At 48.0% G+C, this 21,290-nt stretch overlaps 2 long non-coding RNA genes across 2 annotated transcripts; both read left to right on the top strand.

The window, feature by feature from the left end:
• The first annotated feature begins 177 nt into the window (after nucleotides 1-177).
• On the top strand, nucleotides 178-1,774 carry LOC311428915. Its single transcript, XR_014687949.1, has 2 exons — nucleotides 178-971; nucleotides 1,459-1,774. It is a non-coding gene; the product is annotated as an uncharacterized lncRNA (long non-coding RNA).
• Nucleotides 1,775-5,103: 3,329 nt separating this feature from the next.
• LOC311428911 lies at nucleotides 5,104-8,428 on the top strand. Its single transcript, XR_014687943.1, has 4 exons — nucleotides 5,104-5,167; nucleotides 6,786-6,826; nucleotides 7,097-7,150; nucleotides 7,251-8,428. It is a non-coding gene; the product is annotated as an uncharacterized lncRNA (long non-coding RNA).
• The last annotated feature ends 12,862 nt before the right edge of the window (nucleotides 8,429-21,290 follow it).

Below are 21,290 nucleotides of genomic sequence, written 5' to 3'. Positions count from 1 at the left end.
TAATCGATATCACTTCAAATTATTGGTATGCTGGCTTTTTTTTCTTACGTGCATTACTGTATGCAGAAATGGGAAACTCTAGGCTTTGTTGTTTTTCCTTTGGCTGTTGAGATTTACTGAAAATGCATTTACAAGATCTGTTTCTAATATCTGTTTGGATCTCTTGTTTAAGATCGTGAAAAAAATCTTCTCTCTTCTTGAGGAGGTACGTACAAGGACGGATGGAAACTCAGAAGTATTTCATTGAATTTGCTATAAGGGAAGGAGCAAGGTTTGTATAGATACGAATGATTCGGAGTTAAACGCTAACGTTGTTCATGATAGCAAATCTCAGTCTTTTCCAAAACAAGTGTTTTGTTTTGACATACTTAAATTATTACAGTTTCAGCGGTCAAACTGCCGTTGTATTTTCTGAAGTAAATGGTCGTTACCTAGAGCTGAAGTGTGAAATAGAAAGATACGGGTGGTTATGGAAGAAAGACCCAGAATTTGCGTGGGTTGGGGAAAGATGGCTGTATCAAATTAAATTTGCCATTCTGATGTCAGAAATGAGGGAAGCTCTTCCATGCTGGAAACAGAGAGCCTCCGCTAATACTGTTTGTCGTGGCCAAATAATACTGAGTTATTTAACTGCTGTTTTTGGAAGAAGAAATGAAATTACTTCCCTAGGTTTAAAAATCGTGTCTTAATACAGCACTTAGAGAGAACGCTAGAGGAGCTAGAGTTCAACAGCCTACCCAACAGAGTTAATCAGGTGAACGGTAGATAATAGTGTACCAGCCAGAGGAATACGGACCGGGAATGAGTTTGCTGTGCCGCAGAAGAGTGGAAGAGGACGTAGCTGTTGCCCTCGCCATCCTGGCGGTCAAGTGATCTTACTGTCAGAGTCCGAGAAGAAGCAGCAGAGCTTTAACTTTACGAACCTCTATCGGCAGAAGCTGGGCTGTAACCTTAAGGACGTGCTACGAAAGGTGTGGCTTTTTTCCTGTGGAGGGTGCTCTTTGCTCAACAGGCTGAAAAAAATAACCATTGCTGCCCCTCCTGCAGGTGGTGAGAATTTACTCACTTGAATACTGTCATTAGCCGTTTTACGTGCAATAGGCAGTGGATCGCACTAAAATGGGGCACTGTCAAATGCACACAGTGTCTGCATTGTGGAGAGATCCCATCTGTTGTGTCGTCCCCGTCCCCCCCCCCCCCCCCCCCCAATAAAAAACCAACCAACCAACCAAAACTCCCAGAAACACCTGCACTGGTAATACTGCATGTTGCCAGCACAGAGACGAGGGCCTTGTTCCCGAGAACTGCTAGCCATGCCTTTAAACTTGAGATTCAGCATAGATCGAGAGTAAAGAAACTGCTGTTGTGTTAATGAAAGCTAAAGACAGCCCTGTGACTGTTACCACTTGGTGGTTACTAAACAATCTACCTCAGACTCTCTTCTGTTTTTATCTGCAGACATTATGAAAGCGCACCTGAGGCTTCCCAGGTCCCTGACTTCAGTTCTCTTTCATCCCGTGAGGAGGACGGAGATTCTTCAGGTGGCCTTGCCTTGGCACACGCTGTGCTTTGGAAGCACTAAAAAGAAATGCTTTTAAAAGTGTGCATTTATTTTAATGTTCATACAAAAGAGATTGGTTTTGAACAGTGTTGTTACCGGATCACTAATTTGATATTTTAACTGTATGCATTTTTTTGAACATAGGTGTGTGTGTGTGTGTGTGTGTGTATATATATATATATATAAAAAAAAAAAAACGTTTTATTAATTCTCGTTAAGTGCCGATCTGAGGAGTCTGTAATGGGCAGCGCTGAATTCCTCAAATTGTCTGTCACCAACAGACCGCTAATATTTTTTGTGAAACCAGTCTGCATATCCTGAAACCCCACTTCTGGTAATAGCTGCGGAATGTGTTTGTTACTTACCTCCCGGTAGCACGTACCCTGGAGCACCTGCCTCATCAGTCAGCTCAGCCTGTACAGGGTGTACATTTTTGCTCCAAGGCTAAAGTGTTAAAGACACCAAGTTCCAGCTTACCAAATCCTTGGTTACCCGAGTTAATATCCTCCCTTCCGTTCCTCTTACTCTTTTGTTCAAAGGTAATGTTGTGAATCACAGAAAATGCAACGAAGACTGGAGCACCTGCACGTAATTAATATTTTCCTTTTAAACGGTAATATGCCAGTAGTAAGTGGCTCTTCAGATAATTTTATTTTCGGTTGTTCTCATTTAAAAACAGTCTCCTGCTCCTTTAACAGCTTTCTTTTAAAAGACAGGTTGAAGTTGTGCTGGCGTTAAGAAGCTCTTCACAAGGTACTGGGGCTGTCCTGAGGATTCCACTTGACCAGCCAGCAGAAGAGGCAGGGAAACATACTTACATTGATGGCCTGAACTTCTCTTCCTATTACTCTTTTTAGTACTAGCCAGCGTGTGTGAGACATCTTTTCCTTCTCCTGTGAAGCAGTGGGCTGGTCTTTCTGGAAGAGGTTGTTTGACCATTGGAATTACACCAGTGAGATTCAAGAAGGAAATAAAATCCAAAAGCAGCAGCGTATCTTTATTACTACGTTAAGTGAGAAAGTGACACTTGGAACGAACTCGTTATAAACAATTCTGAACTCTTTTCTTAGCGGGAACGTACTTGAAAAAAAAAACAAACGAACCACAGGAGTACCTTGGAATACATAGGGCGATTCATCCCTTCAGGATCATTACACGGCAGCTGTATGTCACCACAATACACCTCTTTTGCTTAATGGTGGACTTCTCAGAGGGAATTTACTTGGGTCAGGTATACTGTGTGTATGTGGTTTTATGCACGTAGAACTGCCTGTACTACACTATCTTTTAAATAGGTGGTGGTAAGAGGAGACAGCTTTCTTCTAGTAGATTCTTCCTTAAGTTTCTTTAGTGATTCCGGGGGCGCTCACTTGACCGTGATGTGCCTGACCTGGTTAGCATCTAAACCTCCTCCTCTGATGTGGTACAGCTGTCTGCTAAATTAGTTACAGAAAGATGGTGACTTTAACTCAGACAGTTCTCTCTTACCTCTCTATTGTTTTATCTGGATAATTTGAATTTGGATTAGAGCAGCGGAGGGAAAAGATGCCTTACACTGAAACGGACGCGAGTCTGTGAGAAGAAAGCCAGGCGTCCTTGGAGACTGTGCCAATGAAAAGGGGAAGAAAAATGAGTGGAATAAATCTGAGTGCACATAGTCCTGCATCCCGAAGGGAGCACAGAAGGAAGGTTGCTTGCTTAGAAGAGCAGTGGATGCTTCGTGCCCGCCTTAAAGAGAATATTAACAGAGAGAATTCTTTGTAAGACAAGCTGCCCCGCGGGGTGTGGGTAGCAAATACGTTGGAAAAAATACAGCCACAAGCTCCGAATGGCACAGTAGGCGAGCTGTGATCCGCCCGACAAGGCCTCCCGCGGGCGCCCTCTGCCGCCACCTGCTGGTGGAAAACGAGTACTGCAGGCGGCCGAGGGGCGCGCATGCGTGGTGGCACCGGCGGGCGCCCTCTGCCGCCACCTGCTGCTGTTACTCGGGTACTGCAGGCGGCCGAGGGGCGCGCATGCGCGGTGGGGGTCCGGTGGCGCCCCCTGCCGCCACCTGCTGGTGGTGAAGGGGTACTGCAGGCAGCCGGGGGGCGCCCTCTGCCGCCACCTGCTGGTGGGAAGCGAGTACTGCAGGCTGCCGGGCGCCACGAATGCCGCATGACGCCCGTGGGCACCCTCTGCCGCCATCTGCTGGTGGAAAACGAGTACTGCAGGCGGCCGGGGGGCGCGCAACGCGCGGTGACGCCCGCGGGCGCCCTCTGCCGCCACCTGCTGGTGGGAAGCAAGTACTGCAGGCGGCCGGGGGACGCGCATGCGCCGTGGGGTCCGGTGGCGCCCTCTGCCGCCACCTGCTGGTGCAAAACGAATACTGCAGGCGGCCGGGGGACGCGCATGCGCGTTGGCACCCGCGGGCGCCCTCTGCCGCCACCTGCTGGTGGGAAGCGAGTACTGCAGGCGGCCGGGGGGCGCGCATGCGCGGTGACGCCCGCGTGCGCCCTCTACCGCCACCTGCTGGTGGGAAGCGAGTACTGCAGGCGGCCGGGGGGCGCGCATGCGCGGTGACGCCCGCGGGCGCCCTCTGCCGCCACCTGCTGGTTTTAATCGGGTACTGCAGGCGGCCGGGGGGCGCGCATGCGCGGTGACGCCCGCGGACGCCCTCTGCCGCCACCTGCTGGTTTTAATCGGGTACTGCAGGCGGCCGAGGGGCGCGCATGCGCGGTGACGCCCGCGGGCGCCCTCTGCCGCCACCTGCTGGTTTTAATCGGGTACTGCAGGCGGCCGGGGGGCGCGCATGCGCGGTGGGGCCCCGGGGGCGCCCTCTGCCGCCACCTGCTGGTTTTAATCGGGTATTGCAGGCGTCCGGGGGGCGCGCATGCGCGGTGACGCCCGCGGGCGCCCTCTGCCGCCACCTGCTGGTGGAGAACTAGTACTGCAGGCGGCCGAGGGGGGCGCATGCGCGGTGAGGCCCGGGGGCGCCCTCTGCCGCCTCCTGCTGGTGGAAAACGAGTACTGCAGGCGGCCGAGGGGGGCGCATGCGCGGTGGGGCCCGGGGGCGCCCTCTGCCGCCTCCTGCTGGTGGAAAACGAGTACTGCAGGCGGCCGTGGGGCCGTGCATGCGCGTTGCTTATTACGTCGTTGTTTTTTTTGCTGTGTAATTTCCTACGCTCCTAGATTTTTCTTCATATGTAAATCACACAGAATCACAGATCTTCTAGGTTGGAAGAGACCTCAAGATCATTGAGTCCAACCTCTGACCTAACACTAACGTTTGAGCTAATTCCCGTGGAAAATATTTCATTTACTTTCTTGGTTGTATTGTCCTTTCTATGTTCAAAGCTGAGGCATAAATACGGTAAATTTTGCTTCTAGAAACACCCCAGTTCTTTTGTCTGCACTCTGCATGCTGTAAACTAGGGATAGGCACAAAAAAAAACAAATAAATAAATAAATAAAAGAACACAGCTGCTGCTGCTCCTGCTCTCTTTCTTGTGGTTTGCCCCCTCCTCTTTCCCAGGTGATTGGGTTTGGGTGCTGGGCGGGGCCAAATGGTATAGGAGCCCCAGGCACGGCATCAGAGAGCTCCTTCTGCCCGGGCTGCTCTTTGGGGTCAGTGCTTTGTTGATGCTTCTGTTAGCTACATGCAGGGTTCTTTTGGTGGGTCAGGGTCTGGTACGATCTTTTAGAGGAAACCGATCTAGTAGTATGTGCATTTATTGCTTGAAGCTCTTTGGAGGTGATTAATTGTTATAGCACATTTATGGATAGGATGTCAATGTTATTTTGTGCGTTTGCTTTGTTGTTCTAGGTCCCTCGTGATTTTTGCAGGGTTACAGGGCAGATGCCACCAGATCTACCCCTTTTGTTGTTTTTGTTTTGTTTGATTTTTTTTTCTTCTTGATTTTTCTTTTTCTTTTTTGGAAGGGGGTTTGGGATTTGAGCATCTCAATTTTGCGGGTTTGGGATTTGAGCGTCTTAATTTATTGGGTTAGGGGTTTTAGGCATAGGACTTCAGGGGTTTAGTGTGGTAAATAGTTTGGGTTAGGTCCGTAGGGGTTTCGAGGATGTTTAGGGATAGGGCTTGAGGCTTTTTTGTGTAAGGGCGGGAAGGGCTAGGGTTACAGTGAGTGCTGTTAAATGTAGTTCTCGAAAACTCGGCCTCTGATTGGCCGTGCTGGCTGTCCAGGGAATTCTGGTAGGTGTAGTTTTCCGGCACCAGGCTTCCGGTAGGCCGTGTTGACTGCCCGGAGCATGCCGGGAGATGTAGTTCTGGGACTCCGAACTTCCGGGAGGCCATGTTGGGTGCCCGGAGCATGCCGGGCAATGTAGTTCTGGGCCTCCGGACCTCCGGGAGGCCATGTTGAGCGCCCAGAGCATGCCTGGAAATGAAGTTCTCGGGAACCAGGGTTGGGCTTAGGGACTAGGGCTGGGGCTAGGGTTAGAGTTTAGGGTGAGGGTTGGGGTTAGGGTTAGGGCTAGTGAATGCTGGTTCTCTGTGTTTGCAGATGACGGTGAGCGTGTTTAAACTAATTCCAGTTGAAGAAGTTTCAGTTACTTGCTTGGTGCCGTTATCAGTTCAACATTAAAAGCTGCAGCAAAAGCAAAAGGGGATTTTTGCTTCTAGAAACACCACAGGTCTCTTGTCTGCTCTCTGAATGTTTTTGAGATAAAACAGATTTTAAAAAACAAAGGAAAGGAAAGGAAAGGAAAACAAAACAAAACACAGCTGCTCCTTTTGCTCTCTTCCTACTTTCATGTGCTTTGCCCCTCCCCTTTCCCAGGTGATTGGGTTTGGGTGCTGGGCGGGGCTAAATGCTATATGAGCCCCAGGCATGCCATCAGAGAGCTCCTTCTGCCTGGGCTGCTCTTTTGGGGACAGTGCTTTGTTTTTCCTTCTGTCCGTTGCAGGGTTGTTTAGGCAGGCTGGAGTCTATGGATTTCTGGATTTTAAGTGCTTGGAATTCACTTAGTAGAGGGATGTTTAGTAGGGGCTGCTGGCTCAGTTTGGGGCGCGGTTGTCACTGCAGTTATTTTCCTACAGCCAATAGAGTAAAATTCCAGTTTGCCTTTTAGAGGTGCTATAAGTGGGTAAAGAGAACAGATGGAAGCGTGTGCCACGTGGGGTAGGCAAGCGGCTGAGGTACAGGAGGGGATGAGAGCATGTGATTTTTTTTCTGGGGATGAAATGGACTCAATTTTGTTGGTGTATAATCTGTTCTGCTCCTAGATTTTTCTTTCAATGTGAAGAAAAGTTTGAGCTAATTCCAGGTAAGAAAGTTCCAGTTACTTGCTGGGTCGTATTGTCCTTTTAATATTCAAAGCTACAGCAAAAGCGTGGGGATTGTTGCTTCTAGAAACACCCCAGTTTTCTTGTCTGCACTCTGCATGCCGTTGAGCTAAAGCAGACTAAAAAATAAATAAATACAGGAAACACACACACAAAAACCAACAATAACAAAAACAACAACAACAAAAAAAACACACCATTGGGTGATGTGTTGTGAACGCAACGATCATTTAATCCCTTTGTTTTCCCAGGTGGTGTGGATGATACTGGTTGCACTGTTGGAGCTTGGATTTGGAGAGGAACAGGTGAGCATAGTTGTATGTTGCATCAGCAGTAGTCAGTGTTGTGGAGAAGGTGGGCATCATGACCGGCATGCTAGTGAATGCTGGTACTCTGTTTTTGCAGCTGATGATGAGCCTGGCAATTGACTAAGATGACGACCAGTGCCTGTGTATTTCTTGAGGCGGAGGGAATTTACCATGCAGCAACCTGAGAGCTAAGTTGGGGGGCACCTGGTATTTGCATATCTGGGGTGGCTAATGGGAGCTGGGAGCCAGAGCAGCGTGGAGCCAGCTGGCTGAAAATACTTGGTGCCGCTGCGAGGGTGGTTCAGGCTGGGTCACGTTCAGGCTGCTTGTGGCTGGGTCACCAGGCTAATAGAAGCAGCGGGATTATTTTGTAGCGTGAGTGCGTGCGCCAGGCAGGACAGTTTCCTTCTGTTCGTCTGTCCTGTAGTGTTGCTTCTGCAATGTCTGTTCTGTGCTTCTCGGGTCTTGATATCCTTCTAGCTTTTTACACTGGACAGACCAGACAGGCGACTTGGTAGCGGTGCTGAAGGGCCTCAGTGCTTGTTTTGTCATCGTGGCTCTGATCCGAGCACTTCTTGTCTTGCAGTCGCTGCTTGAAGTGCAGTTCTGTTTCAGGTCTCGTGCATCATATTCGGTTTGAGATCGCATCTGTTTCCATCCTCGCTCTTGTGGAAGTCATCTGGGCCGCATCAGGAGCTCTTGCTTGGGAATTGATTTCCTAAGCGTCGTCTTATGTGATTAAGGAGGTATTGGGGAGGCAAGGACAGTCCCCAGACAAGGACTGTATATCTCGAAACAAGACACCGGAACTCACGATAAGGAAGCGGCAGACGGACAGAGAAACAAATGTAAGGACTATAAATCTCAAAACTGGACGTTGGAATTCATTATAAAGACACAACAAAGGGAAGAATTAGCAACAGCCAGCTCTTGCGATTAAGAAACATGCCAACTCAGCGGATTCCTGACCAAAGGTGAAAAGTACAATGTGAGGAAGACTCGGGGTCTTCCTCCCAAAGACCCCTGCCCACGTCCCAAAGGCCCCTGCCCACAGTTCTTGGGAGGCTCTACTCAGGCGCAAGGTGCCAAAAGGCTAATTAGCATGAGAAGCGAGGGAAGGCGGGGGTAGGCAATGAATATGTATAGACGCCGGTAGAATATTGATAGATTGATTGTATAAATTCAAGACTGCTTTCTGCTTTGGGTATGCACGATAGGTGGAGAGATCCCCCCGTGCATCCAGCGCTGCAATAAAGAATATACCGCTTAAAGGAATTTCGGCTTCGATCTTTGAATCATATGGGTTTTTCAGTCCCCATCCTTCTGGTCTCTTGTCTTGAAGGAAGGCTTTTTAGGCCTCCATCACCCCAGTTCTGGCAGTGTCTTCCAGTCGCGTGTCGTGACATTTGAGTCTCTCCTTGGGTCTGGTGCAGAGCACCTGTTGTGACTTGCTGTTGCCATAGGGCTTCCCTCCGGGGGTCACTTTTTCTTGCGCCTTGTGTTGTGTGTTTTGTTTGTAGTGTTTGTGGCGTGGCTGTGTGTGTATGTGTTTGGTCTGGAGCTGTCCTGCCTGGCAGTTAGTGATGACAGCTAACGTGGCAGTGCATGGGTGTGCTAATACATTGTCCGGACTGTGTTGGCGAAGACATCTGGTCTGCCTCTGGGCACGTACTGAAGGGCAGCAGGCACAGTCATCTCTGTGGTGTTTGTCAGATGTGCGTGTGGGGGGGAAGAGTTGAGCTGCTTGTGAGCAGCTGCTCGCATAGTGCTTGAACGGTGTGCTTGAGGAGGAGGTCTGTGGAATCTTGAAAGCTTACAGATAAGGGGTTTTTGAAACTTTTATTTTTATTTCTCTCCTGTCCCCAGTAGAGCGTAAACCTTTGGAGGAACCTGTCACAGGAAAGAGCTCCTTCCGGAACTGTTCAGCGCTCCGTAGGCAGCTCGGTGACTGGCTTGGTCTACTTCTGAGGTGTGCTGAGGTATGGGGGCTGCTGTTTTGAAATGATAATATTGTAAGCGGGGTCCCTTTGTGTTGTTGAGGGATGGGTGCTAATGCTGGCAGCTGAATGATTATCTTGTGACCGTTTTCATTTGTTAAAGCTGAAACACAGTGTACAACGCGGGACTTGACCGGAGCTGCTTTTGGCAAGGTGAGCGATGAACAGATGTAGCAGGTACTTTAGGGGTGCAGTTGTCACTGCAGTTACTTAACTGCACAAAGTACAGTAAAAATCCTGTTGATATTTCAGGGGTGTTGTAGCTGGCCTAAGAGAGCAGATGGAAGCATCTGCCTCGAGGGCAGGTGAGGGAGCAGAGGTTAGGGAGCAGATGAGAGTAACTGTCCCAGCTGTGCTGTGGCTTTGGATGCTGCTTCAGCCTATGCTTTTCTTTTTGTTTCACAGGTGTGTCGCACAGGCTCAGAGGGGCCAAGCTGCACTCTGAAGAGCAGCACGGGAAGGGCGGGCTGTTTGTGAGCTGGATTGGAGCAGAACTGCCAAGTAGCACGAGGTGACTGCGAAGGGTCTTGCTTTGCAGGTGCCATGGCAGGCTCTCCACAGAAGCGGTTGAGGATTTGAGAGGAGGTTGCAGATCATCGAGGAGCGACACGTGCAGGGACGGCTTGAAAACGGTATGGCTGCTTTCTCTTCTGTTTATCAGGTGTCCCAGGCGACGTGGGCTGTGATGTTAGCCTTTAGGATCGGAACAAAGCAGGTGCTGATGGCGGTCTTCTTCGGTAGGCAAAGAGGTGCCCGAAGCCCCCTCCTGTGCAGCCTGAGCACGCCTCGCTGAGGATGAAGCTTGCTTTCCAGCAGTTCTGGAAACTGTGTTGAGGCTGAAATGCTGCGTCTGTGTTCGGGTTGGGGTTGCACCTTGGTGAGTGTAGGGATGGGTTTTAAGTGGGTGCAGCGGAGGGCCCGGCCCCAGTGTCCTGTAGTGTGTTTTGACCCATCAGCATAGCCTTTTGGTTCTCAGATAGCCTGCTGAAGGAAGTGATTTTTGCTGCGAGTGGAACGGAATTGATTTTGTTGGCGTATAATCTGTTCTGCTCCTAGATTTTTCTTTCTGCGTAAATAAAAGTTTGAGCTAATTCGAGCTGAAAAAGCTTCAGTTACTTGCTTGGTTGTGTTGTCCTTTCAATATTCAAAGCTGCAGCGAAAGCATGGGGATTGTTGCTTCTAGAAACACCCCAGTTCTCCTGTCTGCCCTCTGCATGCTGTTGAGCTAAGCCTTATAAATAAGTAAATAAACCACAGCTGCTGCTCCTCCTCTTTCTACTTTCATGTGCTTTGCCCCTCCCCTTTCCCAGGTGATTGGGTTTGGGTGCTGGGTGGGACCAAAAGGTATATGAGCCCCAAGTATGCCGTCAGAGAGCTCCTTCTGCCTGGGCTGCTCTTTGGGGGTAAGTGCTTTGTTTTTCCTTCAGTCAGTTGCCGGGTTCTCTAGGCAGGCTGGAGTCTATGGATTTCTGGAATTCTAAGGGCTTGGAATTCACTTCATAGAGGGATATGTAGCAGAGGTTGCTGGCTCACTTTTTTTTTGGGATGGTGGGATACGCTCCTGTGTTTGATCTGTATTTTAATCTCTAGATGAATCAACCCACTTGTGTAACTCTCCAGAGGACTAAAACCAGCTTGATGACATGCTACAAGAGGCTTGACCGTGTTGGTGCAGTATTACCAAGAGACTGAGCGGGGTCACCTTTTTCATCTGCAAAGGGTATGTCTGCCATTACCCCTGCCGGGGCTGCTATGCATTCATGGCCTTGTGGCATTTGTGGACTTCAGTTTGTTTGTTTGTTTGTTTGTTTGTTTTATTTGTCTGGCTCTGGTCTCTGTGTTTGAGTCCTCTGCATGTGCCGCACTGTTTGCGTATCCATTGTGGATGTGACCTTCTCTCTTTGTTTCTTGTAGCTCAGGGCGTAGGCACGGAAGCTTGAACGAAGCATGAGGGTGAGTGGACAGCAGTGGGGGCCCCGAGTTGCTCGGTGGACTGTGTGAGTCTGCTTCAGCTGTCGGGCCGGCTTTGCAAGTGCCTTGCGACAGCAGAGTACGTCTCCTGCCACGTTTCTGACACGTGCCAGACGTCAGCGGTTCCAGGGTTCCAGTTCCTGAAATGCTGGAGATGCTCGGAGCACGAGAGGAGCTGGGGCGGCTTCGGGGGGCTGGGGGAGAGGGGACAGGGGAGAGGGGGGCGGCTGCGGCGGCGGGGGGGGGCAGAGAGGGCAGCAGGAGGAGGTGCCGTTGCGTGCGCGTGGCCGACGCCCCTCTGGATTGGCTGGAGTGCTCCGTCCCGAGGCATGCTGGGAGCTGTAGTTCTGCGCTGCCGGGCGGCCACGTGGGCTCCGGGCTGCGCGGCCGGGCCGGGGCCGGGCCGGGGCCGGGCCGTGCGCGCCGGGAGGCGCAGGTTGCCGCTGGCGGCGAGCGCGGTTGCCGGCGGTGAGGCGAGCGAGAGCCTCCGGGGGTGCCTCCTCGGAGCGTCGGGCCGGGAGGGGCGGGGGGTGTTGAGGCCGGGCGCGGGTCCTCGCTGCGCTTGATCGTTGGGCTGCGCCGCGCCGCGCCTCGGAGGCTTTCCTCTCCCTGCGTCCTGACAGCCGGCTCTCTCCTTGTGCTGCGGTTCACCGGGGCAGAAGCAGCTCCCCGCCGCTAGGACCCCTGCGGGGTTTGTTGCCGAGCGAAGGTGGCGCACCGGGTAAAGCGAGGAAAGCCGCAGCTGGCGTGCTGCGGTCGCAGGGTTCTCAGGAGAGAGAGCAGCCCGTCCGTCCCGACTGCCCAGGTAAGTCGCAGCGACCTCGGGGTGGAATCAAGGCGTGCTCGTAAGCTTCCTGCAGCCCCGGCTCAAAGGCTTCATTGAATTTGCGGAAGCGCGAGCTGCTCGGCGCTGGGAAGCGCAAAGGGAAGGAAGGCACGTAGTGCCTGCCGAGTCGTAGTAGCCTCTTAGACCTAGAATGAACTGGCCTGTCAGGCTCTGTCTGTTGCTCAGTCTTTGGTACGAGAGGCTAAACTTTGTCCCGCCTCAGCTTTCGGAGTTGTCCTAGGAATAGACCGGTGCTTGCGGGGCTTTCCAGGACGCTGGTTGCGGTCAGTGAGGACAGACGTGAGAGGCAATTTCTGTCTGTCTGTCTGTCTGTCTCTTGGTTATGTCCCAAGAGTTTTGCTTGAACTGTGTGCAATAAAGGAGGCCTTGGGCCTGTACTGAGCAGCGAGAGAGAGCAAAACTCTGCGTAAGCACTGGCCGTGGCAACGTTGCTTGGGAGTTGAGCGGCTGGGGGTCTTTCCAGAGGTGGGGGGTCTTCCCAGCGGAACTCGGTACGCAGGCAGAAACGTGACCTTCGAGGTCTTTGTTTGTCTTGCGCTGCAGCTGTGGTATTTGCCCCATAACTGTATGGAGTTGCTGAATTCTAGAGGGGATGATGATAGAGACGTCCCTGGTTCAGCCTTTTTTTGCCGCAGTCCTTGCAGAAGTTGTGGAAAAATGAGTAGTATCCTTCTCTTTAAGTTCACCTTTTAAAGAGTTCTTCCTGCAGACTCCTGTCTCCGTGGTTTAGGTACGTGATTTGTGTGAAACAGAGCCAGGCTTTCCTGTTAACGAGTGCCCTGATTGAAATTCCCTGTTGTTGGAGAACAAGAACCATCAGTGGTGCTTGGCAGTTTAAAACCTCTTGGCTTACGCAAAGGCTAACTTGCCAAAGCGAATGGGAAGTAGCCTAAAGTTCAGTAAATGCGCTGAATAGAAAAGGCCGTCTTCTTGACGGGAAAAGAGCTTTGCAGAACGTGAGCTTTGTTTCCCGTAGGGCTCCCTGCTTGCCCACCTGTTCAGCGATTACTGCAGGCTTTGACTGGTCCCCTCAGGCCCAATATCGCACACGTGCTGTGCTGCAGACGGTGCCTTAGCTTCCTTGCCGTCTCGTGCTGCGTTACTTGTACCTGCGGAAAACTTACTTCAGTGTCACAGAAACCCCGTGGGAAGCGTTCCCGACTCACGCCGGTAGGACCATCCCGTCGCGGCTGGTAAAATCCAGGAGCAGGACGATGCTTGGAAGAACGTCACCTATGGAGGAGAAGACAACAGTCTCCTTCCTGTTAGGCAACAGGTTTCCAAGACTGGTTTCCCCACCCCCCTGTGCGTTTTGAAGGAGGCAGTCCCTAAGCTGATGCAATCCAACTATCCAACTGCATCTAAGATGCTGGTTGTTACTTCCATAAGCTATAAAGGAACTTAATGTGTTCTGTGTTTTTAGGTCGAGGCTCGTGTGCGTGAGTTTGGCTTGTCGCGATGGCCGGTGTAGATGATCGCTCACGTGCCCCAAAGCTCCTTGTGCTGATGCTGGATCTGCCCCACGGTAAAGGACCGCATGCTGTGTGTTCAGCTTTTCTTCCTTACCGTGTCGTCCGTATGTATGTATGTATTTACTTCTCTGAAGGAAAGGGTGGATTTTTCGTGGGTCCCTCTGTGCGCGTCTCGAACCAGGCTGCAGTAAATACGCGTAAGCGAGTAGGCTGCTGCAGCGCGTCCTGGACAGTATCAGGGTGCTACTCTGCTAGCAGTGGAGAGCTGGGTGAAGGTGCCCAGGGTAAGGGCTTGTTCTGCCTCAAGTTGAACAGAAAGTTTCAGGAGTTGAGCATCCCAGGGGATGTTTGTAGGACTGCTGTTAGACGATAAAGGTTCGGATGGCTGTCGACGAAGGGGATTTTGTTGGTTCTTTTTCGATAGCTGTTCCTGCCAAAGATCGCGTCGGTCACAAAAGGTAGTAGTAACCTTGCGGTTTCTATGTTCTGTAGCGTTTGTACTAAAATACACTGGCAGATGAATAAATGAGCAGGTACAAATACACGTGACTCTGTAGCTGAGACTAAATAACGTGCAGTTTCTTCTGTGTTTTATCTTTCAAAGCACATTGTTGCTGAGCGCCTGAGCTTTTTGCTCGCATTACCGAGGAAAGGAATGGCAGTGCTTCTTCCCCCCTCATCTCTCTTTTTTTTTTTTTTTTTTTTTCCCCCCCCCTCTCTTCTTCCTCGATGACAGGGTACTCAATGTTTTCCTCGGATGTCCACGTGAAAAACGAAATAAATAAATAAATGCTGATGGTGAAGACACTGACAGAATTGGGTGACATTTTCAAGGTAGAGGAGGGGCGAAGAATGTGGAAATTCCTGGTACATTAGTGGTGCTCTGTTAACAAAACTGACGTATACGCCACTTGCTGTTCCTAGTTTTTTGGTTTGGTTTTCCTTTCAGTAGTCTCCCCGAAGGCTTTTGCGGACACACGGTGTATCTTTTCTGTTCTTCCAGTATTCGTTTGTCAGGAAAGACGACCATGCAATCCGAGGGCTGTGGACAACCATCTACCAGGTGGTTGTTGCAGCCTCCATCGGTCATGTTATTTGTGCTTTTAGCTCGCCCTCTCCTATATCTTGAGTTGAATTTCTTTTTTTTTTTTTTTTTTTTGGCAACGCTATGTTTGCAGTGATAGCATTGCTGCCGAGGTATTTTTGACTAAAAATGATCTTAACTGTAGTAGTGAATTCACAGAGTGTGGCTTTGTGTAACGACTCCCGCGATCACAACTTTTTTTTTTTTTTTTTTTCCTTTGTCACAGATAGGAGGAAAGCTCTTTCCGGAGAGATGGAAAGAAAGTTGTTTCAGAATACGTTCAGAATGTCTGAAGTTGTTTTGGAATTTTTTTTTGTTTTGTTTTTTTTTTTTAGTAGTTAACGGTAGTACAGCCCACAGAGCAATTTCTTTGTGCGTGAGAACTCGCGGGTTAACTGAAAGTTACTTGTTTTATTATAAAACTAGGATTTGAAGCCACGGGCATTCAGAAATGCATATGATATGTCTTGTCACAATCTTCTAGATCAGCTAACCGGAATGAGAACCAATCTTCTGAAAACACACAGGGATATCGTGGGGCAGGATGAAGGTAAATGGACACAATTATTTATTAATATTCTGGTACAGCTATTTAATTCACCTAAGTAGTGTTTCTGTCCTCGGTGTGGGAGAGGAAGTAGACTTTGCATCGTTTCTTGGGTCAGTCGTCCTTCCCTAGATTCCGAAGGAAAAGAATGAAATTTCTGCCTTCTGTCACAAAACATGTTGTGCGTGCTTGGAATTTGAAAATTCAGTTTCATGGGTGAGCTTTCCTGTGCAACAGGATGCAGTAGATGTTCTTATAGTGATGGTGAAAGGAAAGAGGGGCTTTATTTGCCTTTTGCTTTTCCTTTGTTTTGTAGAGGGAGGAAATAGTGATTTCTAGATCTTAAATGCTAACACTGGAAATGGAAGCATGCGAGGCTTGTATTTCCTTAGTCTTAAGGTAGACTAAATTTAGATACCTTGTTCTGCTGCAGACTGCCTTCACGGCGTTCCTGTTGCTCAAAGGGGAAATCATCAGGAGTAGTTGAAAATGATGCCTTCACCCCTTCGGGAGATTGATCCAGATCAACCAAAAAGGCTTCTTCATACACTTGGCAGTCTGTTCAAACAGGATGAGAAGGTAGGAGAAGTCTTGCTATCTGCTGTATCATTATTTGAAAAGTAACTGAATTGTAACACGGAGGCAAATACTCTGGTAGTGAATTGACGAAGCAATTGTTTTTTACTTATATTAAAAAAAAAAAAAAAAAGTCTTTTCAGGGTACGATGATAGATGAAGCAGATAAATTTGTTGCTGGGCCTCAGAATAAGATCAAGCGTCCTGGAGAGCCCAATACTCCAGCATCACTAAAGAGAGAAGGCGTAGCACGTCGCCGCTATTGCGACGGCCACAGTCACTGTTGTGACAAACCATGTTGGTGGGAAAGGGCCACCCTGTGCTGCTGGATCTCCGTCACCATATCTGAACCTCAAAGGCATGCCAACAAATAAAGGTGTGTTGGAGTTGTTGTAGTACAGGAACTTGTGTGGTCATAAATGGACATAGTGTGCAGGAAAAAAAAAAAAAAGGTCTCCGTGCTTTCCGTGTTAATTCAAAAGGACACGTAAGTTTTAGAGTTAATTGGGACTGAATTTCTTTGGTCGGCTTAGACAAACAGGCTGTTGCTATAGGTAACGAAGTCCTGAATGAGCAATAATTTGGAACTGTTTCTAAAAAGTGCTGAAACCTTTCACCACGATGGTTTGGCGGTAGCAAGGATTTCATTTCAGCTTTTAATTCTCATTTGTGTATTCTATAGTGGGGAAGGGAGAAGTGGGGAAGGAAAGTGTGTAAAAAAAAAAAAAAAAAAAAAAATTTAAATTTCTCACAAATAGTAATTTACCCACCTGTTGCAGCAGAGTCGAAAGAAAAATTTGCTGGAACTGGGGGAAGGAGGGGAAACTTTAGTTTGCTTTAGTCACTGAAATGGGAATACAGCAAATAACTTCACGACAGTCATATGAGACGGTAGCAGCCCAAAAGGAGGTATTCCTGTGGTTGCGTCAAAGGGTGAATAAAACTACTGAAGTGATCTGACAGTGCTGAGTAACTCTCTCCACAGTACTTTCAACAAGAAGGGATGCAGAATAATGTCCTTCTGTGTTTTTTGATCCTGCAGTTATATGCACTACTAAGCTCCTTCTTAATTTTCAGACACTGGTATCAGTACTGTCCAAGATGGTAATGGAGAGAAGAAAGCAGAAAACTGTCAGTTGCTGGAAGAGCAAATTGATGGCTTGTCTGTGCAAATGGCTTCTTCGGTTCCAGCTGTTAAGGGAGAGGATGAAATGTCACCTGGTGACTTAGACTCTCTACATGATGAGTTCAATTGCTTAAATGATGCAAAGATGGCTTGGATCGTAAACCTGGTACCAATGCACTTGTTCGAGGGCCTCTAAATTACAGCGTGGCTGGAGATGACCAAAAACGAGTGATGGAGTCTACTTCTGAATCTGTGCCAAATTGATTTAAAATAACACCTACAATGTTGGAGGGAAGCGATGCTGGTATTAAAATCAGAGTGGTGAAAGAGGTTTGCAAACGTGGAAGAAGTAAGTTCTTTATTAGTGTATTAAAAATAGGCTAGGGGTACAGAAGACTTTTTCTTGAAATGAGGATCTATTTTGAAAATAAAACCTCAGATTTGGAATGATTTTTGATTACTCGTGTACAAGTAGTGGAAGAACAAGAAAGTAAGTACATGTATTCACAGTCCAACTTTATATCCTCACCGTCCTTACTGCAGTACTCTTAAGCAGGCTTAGTCACAGCACCATTCGTGTTTTCATAGTTGCTTCAGAGAAGAAAACACAGAAACCAATGAAAAAATACTGTTGTTTCACATCTAAGGTGTCCGGTTCATTCTTTTGCGCTACTTTTTTTTTTTTTTTTTGTTAAACTTTATACGAGACAATCGTGCTCATGCTCCACATAGATCGGTCATCTTGTAAAGAGTAGTTATCTTAAACCTCTGCTTTCAAAAATGACAGCTCTAGGTTGAAACATGGCTCGGTATCCCTTTGTTTCTATTAACTGCTGATCATGGCAGCGTGTTCGTGGAGATACAAGGCTTCTCTGCTGATTAAACCTAGTCTGCATTTTCCAAGGGCAGGTGTTTCTAGATACTGCTCTTTTAAGAGAAGAAAATTCAGCGTTACATTTGAATATCAGCTAATCGATATCACTTCAAATTATTGGTATGCTGGCTTTTTTTTCTTACGTGCATTACTGTATGCAGAAATGGGAAACTCTAGGCTTTGTTGTTTTTCCTTTGGCTGTTGAGATTTACTGAAAATGCATTTACAAGATCTGTTTCTAATATCTGTTTGGATCTCTTGTTTAAGATCGTGAAAAAAATCTTCTCTCTTCTTGAGGAGGTACGTACAAGGACGGATGGAAACTCAGAAGTATTTCATTGAATTTGCTATAAGGGAAGGAGCAAGGTTTGTATAGATACGAATGATTCGGAGTTAAACGCTAACGTTGTTCATGATAGCAAATCTCAGTCTTTTCCAAAACAAGTGTTTTGTTTTGACATACTTAAATTATTACAGTTTCAGCGGTCAAACTGCCGTTGTATTTTCTGAAGTAAATGGTCGTTACCTAGAGCTGAAGTGTGAAATAGAAAGATACGGGTGGTTATGGAAGAAAGACCCAGAATTTGCGTGGGTTGGGGAAAGATGGCTGTATCAAATTAAATTTGCCATTCTGATGTCAGAAATGAGGGAAGCTCTTCCATGCTGGAAACAGAGAGCCTCCGCTAATACTGTTTGTCGTGGCCAAATAATACTGAGTTATTTAACTGCTGTTTTTGGAAGAAGAAATGAAATTACTTCCCTAGGTTTAAAAATCGTGTCTTAATACAGCACTTAGAGAGAACGCTAGAGGAGCTAGAGTTCAACAGCCTACCCAACAGAGTTAATCAGGTGAACGGTAGATAATAGTGTACCAGCCAGAGGAATACGGACCGGGAATGAGTTTGCTGTGCCGCAGAAGAGTGGAAGAGGACGTAGCTGTTGCCCTCGCCATCCTGGCGGTCAAGTGATCTTACTGTCAGAGTCCGAGAAGAAGCAGCAGAGCTTTAACTTTACGAACCTCTATCGGCAGAAGCTGGGCTGTAACCTTAAGGACGTGCTACGAAAGGTGTGGCTTTTTTCCTGTGGAGGGTGCTCTTTGCTCAACAGGCTGAAAAAAATAACCATTGCTGCCCCTCCTGCAGGTGGTGAGAATTTACTCACTTGAATACTGTCATTAGCCGTTTTACGTGCAATAGGCAGTGGATCGCACTAAAATGGGGCACTGTCAAATGCACACAGTGTCTGCATTGTGGAGAGATCCCATCTGTTGTGTCCCCCCCCCCCCCCAATAAAAAACCAACCAACCAACCAAAACTCCCAGAAACACCTGCACTGGTAATACTGCATGTTGCCAGCACAGAGACGAGGGCCTTGTTCCCGAGAACTGCTAGCCATGCCTTTAAACTTGAGATTCAGCATAGATCGAGAGTAAAGAAACTGCTGTTGTGTTAATGAAAGCTAAAGACAGCCCTGTGACTGTTACCACTTGGTGGTTACTAAACAATCTACCTCAGACTCTCTTCTGTTTTTATCTGCAGACATTATGAAAGCGCACCTGAGGCTTCCCAGGTCCCTGACTTCAGTTCTCTTTCCTCCCGTGAGGAGGACGGGGATTCTTCAGGTGGCCTTGCCTTGGCACACGCTGTGCTTTGGAAGCACTAAAAAGAAATGCTTTTAAAAGTGTGCATTTATTTTAATGTTCATACAAAAGAGATTGGTTTTGAACAGTGTTGTTACCGGATCACTAATTTGATATTTTAACTGTATGCATTTTTTTGAACATAGGTGTGTGTGTGTGTGTGTGTGTGTATATATATATATATAAAAAAAAAAAAAAACGTTTTATTAATTCTCGTTAAGTGCCGATCTGAGGAGTCTGTAATGGGCAGCGCTGAATTCCTCAAATTGTCTGTCACCAACAGACCGCTAATATTTTTTGTGAAACCAGTCTGCATATCCTGAAACCCCACTTCTGGTAATAGCTGCGGAATGTGTTTGTTACTTACCTCCCGGTAGCACGTACCCTGGAGCACCTGCCTCATCAGTCAGCTCAGCCTGTACAGGGTGTACATTTTTGCTCCAAGGCTAAAGTGTTAAAGACACCAAGTTCCAGCTTACCAAATCCTTGGTTACCCGAGTTAATATCCTCCCTTCCGTTCCTCTTACTCTTTTGTTCAAAGGTAATGTTGTGAATCACAGAAAATGCAACGAAGACTGGAGCACCTGCACGTAATTAATATTTTCCTTTTAAACGGTAATATGCCAGTAGTAAGTGGCTCTTCAGATAATTTTATTTTCGGTTGTTCTCATTTAAAAACAGTCTCCTGCTCCTTTAACAGCTTTCTTTTAAAAGACAGGTTGAAGTTGTGCTGGCGTTAAGAAGCTCTTCACAAGGTACTGGGGCTGTCCTGAGGATTCCACTTGACCAGCCAGCAGAAGAGGCAGGGAAACATACTTACATTGATGGCCTGAACTTCTCTTCCTATTACTCTTTTTAGTACTAGCCAGCGTGTGTGAGACATCTTTTCCTTCTCCTGTGAAGCAGTGGGCTGGTCTTTCTGGAAGAGGTTGTTTGACCATTGGAATTACACCAGTGAGATTCAAGAAGGAAATAAAATCCAAAAGCAGCAGCGTATCTTTATTACTACGTTAAGTGAGAAAGTGACACTTGGAACGAACTCGTTATAAACAATTCTGAACTCTTTTCTTAGCGGGAACGTACTTGAAAAAAAAAACAAACGAACCACAGGAGTACCTTGGAATACATAGGGCGATTCATCCCTTCAGGATCATTACACGGCAGCTGTATGTCACCACAATACACCTCTTTTGCTTAATGGTGGACTTCTCAGAGGGAATTTACTTGGGTCAGGTATACTGTGTGTATGTGGTTTTATGCACGTAGAACTGCCTGTACTACACTATCTTTTAAATAGGTGGTGGTAAGAGGAGACAGCTTTCTTCTAGTAGATTCTTCCTTAAGTTTCTTTAGTGATTCCGGGGGCGCTCACTTGACCGTGATGTGCCTGACCTGGTTAGCATCTAAACCTCCTCCTCTGATGTGGTACAGCTGTCTGCTAAATTAGTTACAGAAAGATGGTGACTTTAACTCAGACAGTTCTCTCTTACCTCTCTATTGTTTTATCTGGATAATTTGAATTTGGATTAGATGCCTTACACTGAAACGGACGCGAGTCTGTGAGAAGAAAGCCAGGCGTCCTTGGAGACTGTGCCAATGAAAAGGGGAAGAAAAATGAGTGGAATAAATCTGAGTGCACATAGTCCTGCATCCCGAAGGGAGCACAGAAGGAAGGTTGCTTGCTTAGAAGAGCAGTGGATGCTTCGTGCCCGCCTTAAAGAGAATATTAACAGAGAGAATTCTTTGTAAGACAAGCTGCCCCGCGGGGTGTGGGTAGCAAATACGTTGGAAAAAATACAGCCACAAGCTCCGAATGGCACAGTAGGCGAGCTGTGATCCGCCCGACAAGGCCTCCCGCGGGCGCCCTCTGCCGCCACCTGCTGGTGGAAAACGAGTACTGCAGGCGGCCGAGGGGCGCGCATGCGCGGTGGCACCGGCGGGCGCCCTCTGCCGCCACCTGCTGCTGTTACTCGGGTACTGCAGGCGGCCGAGGGGCGCGCATGC

This window comes from Aythya ferina (genome assembly GCF_964211825.1).
Source record: "Aythya ferina genome assembly, contig: HAP1_SCAFFOLD_188, whole genome shotgun sequence".
Taxonomy (NCBI): Eukaryota; Metazoa; Chordata; class Aves; order Anseriformes; family Anatidae; genus Aythya; species Aythya ferina.
This window is presented reverse-complemented; position numbering and strand designations above follow the sequence as displayed.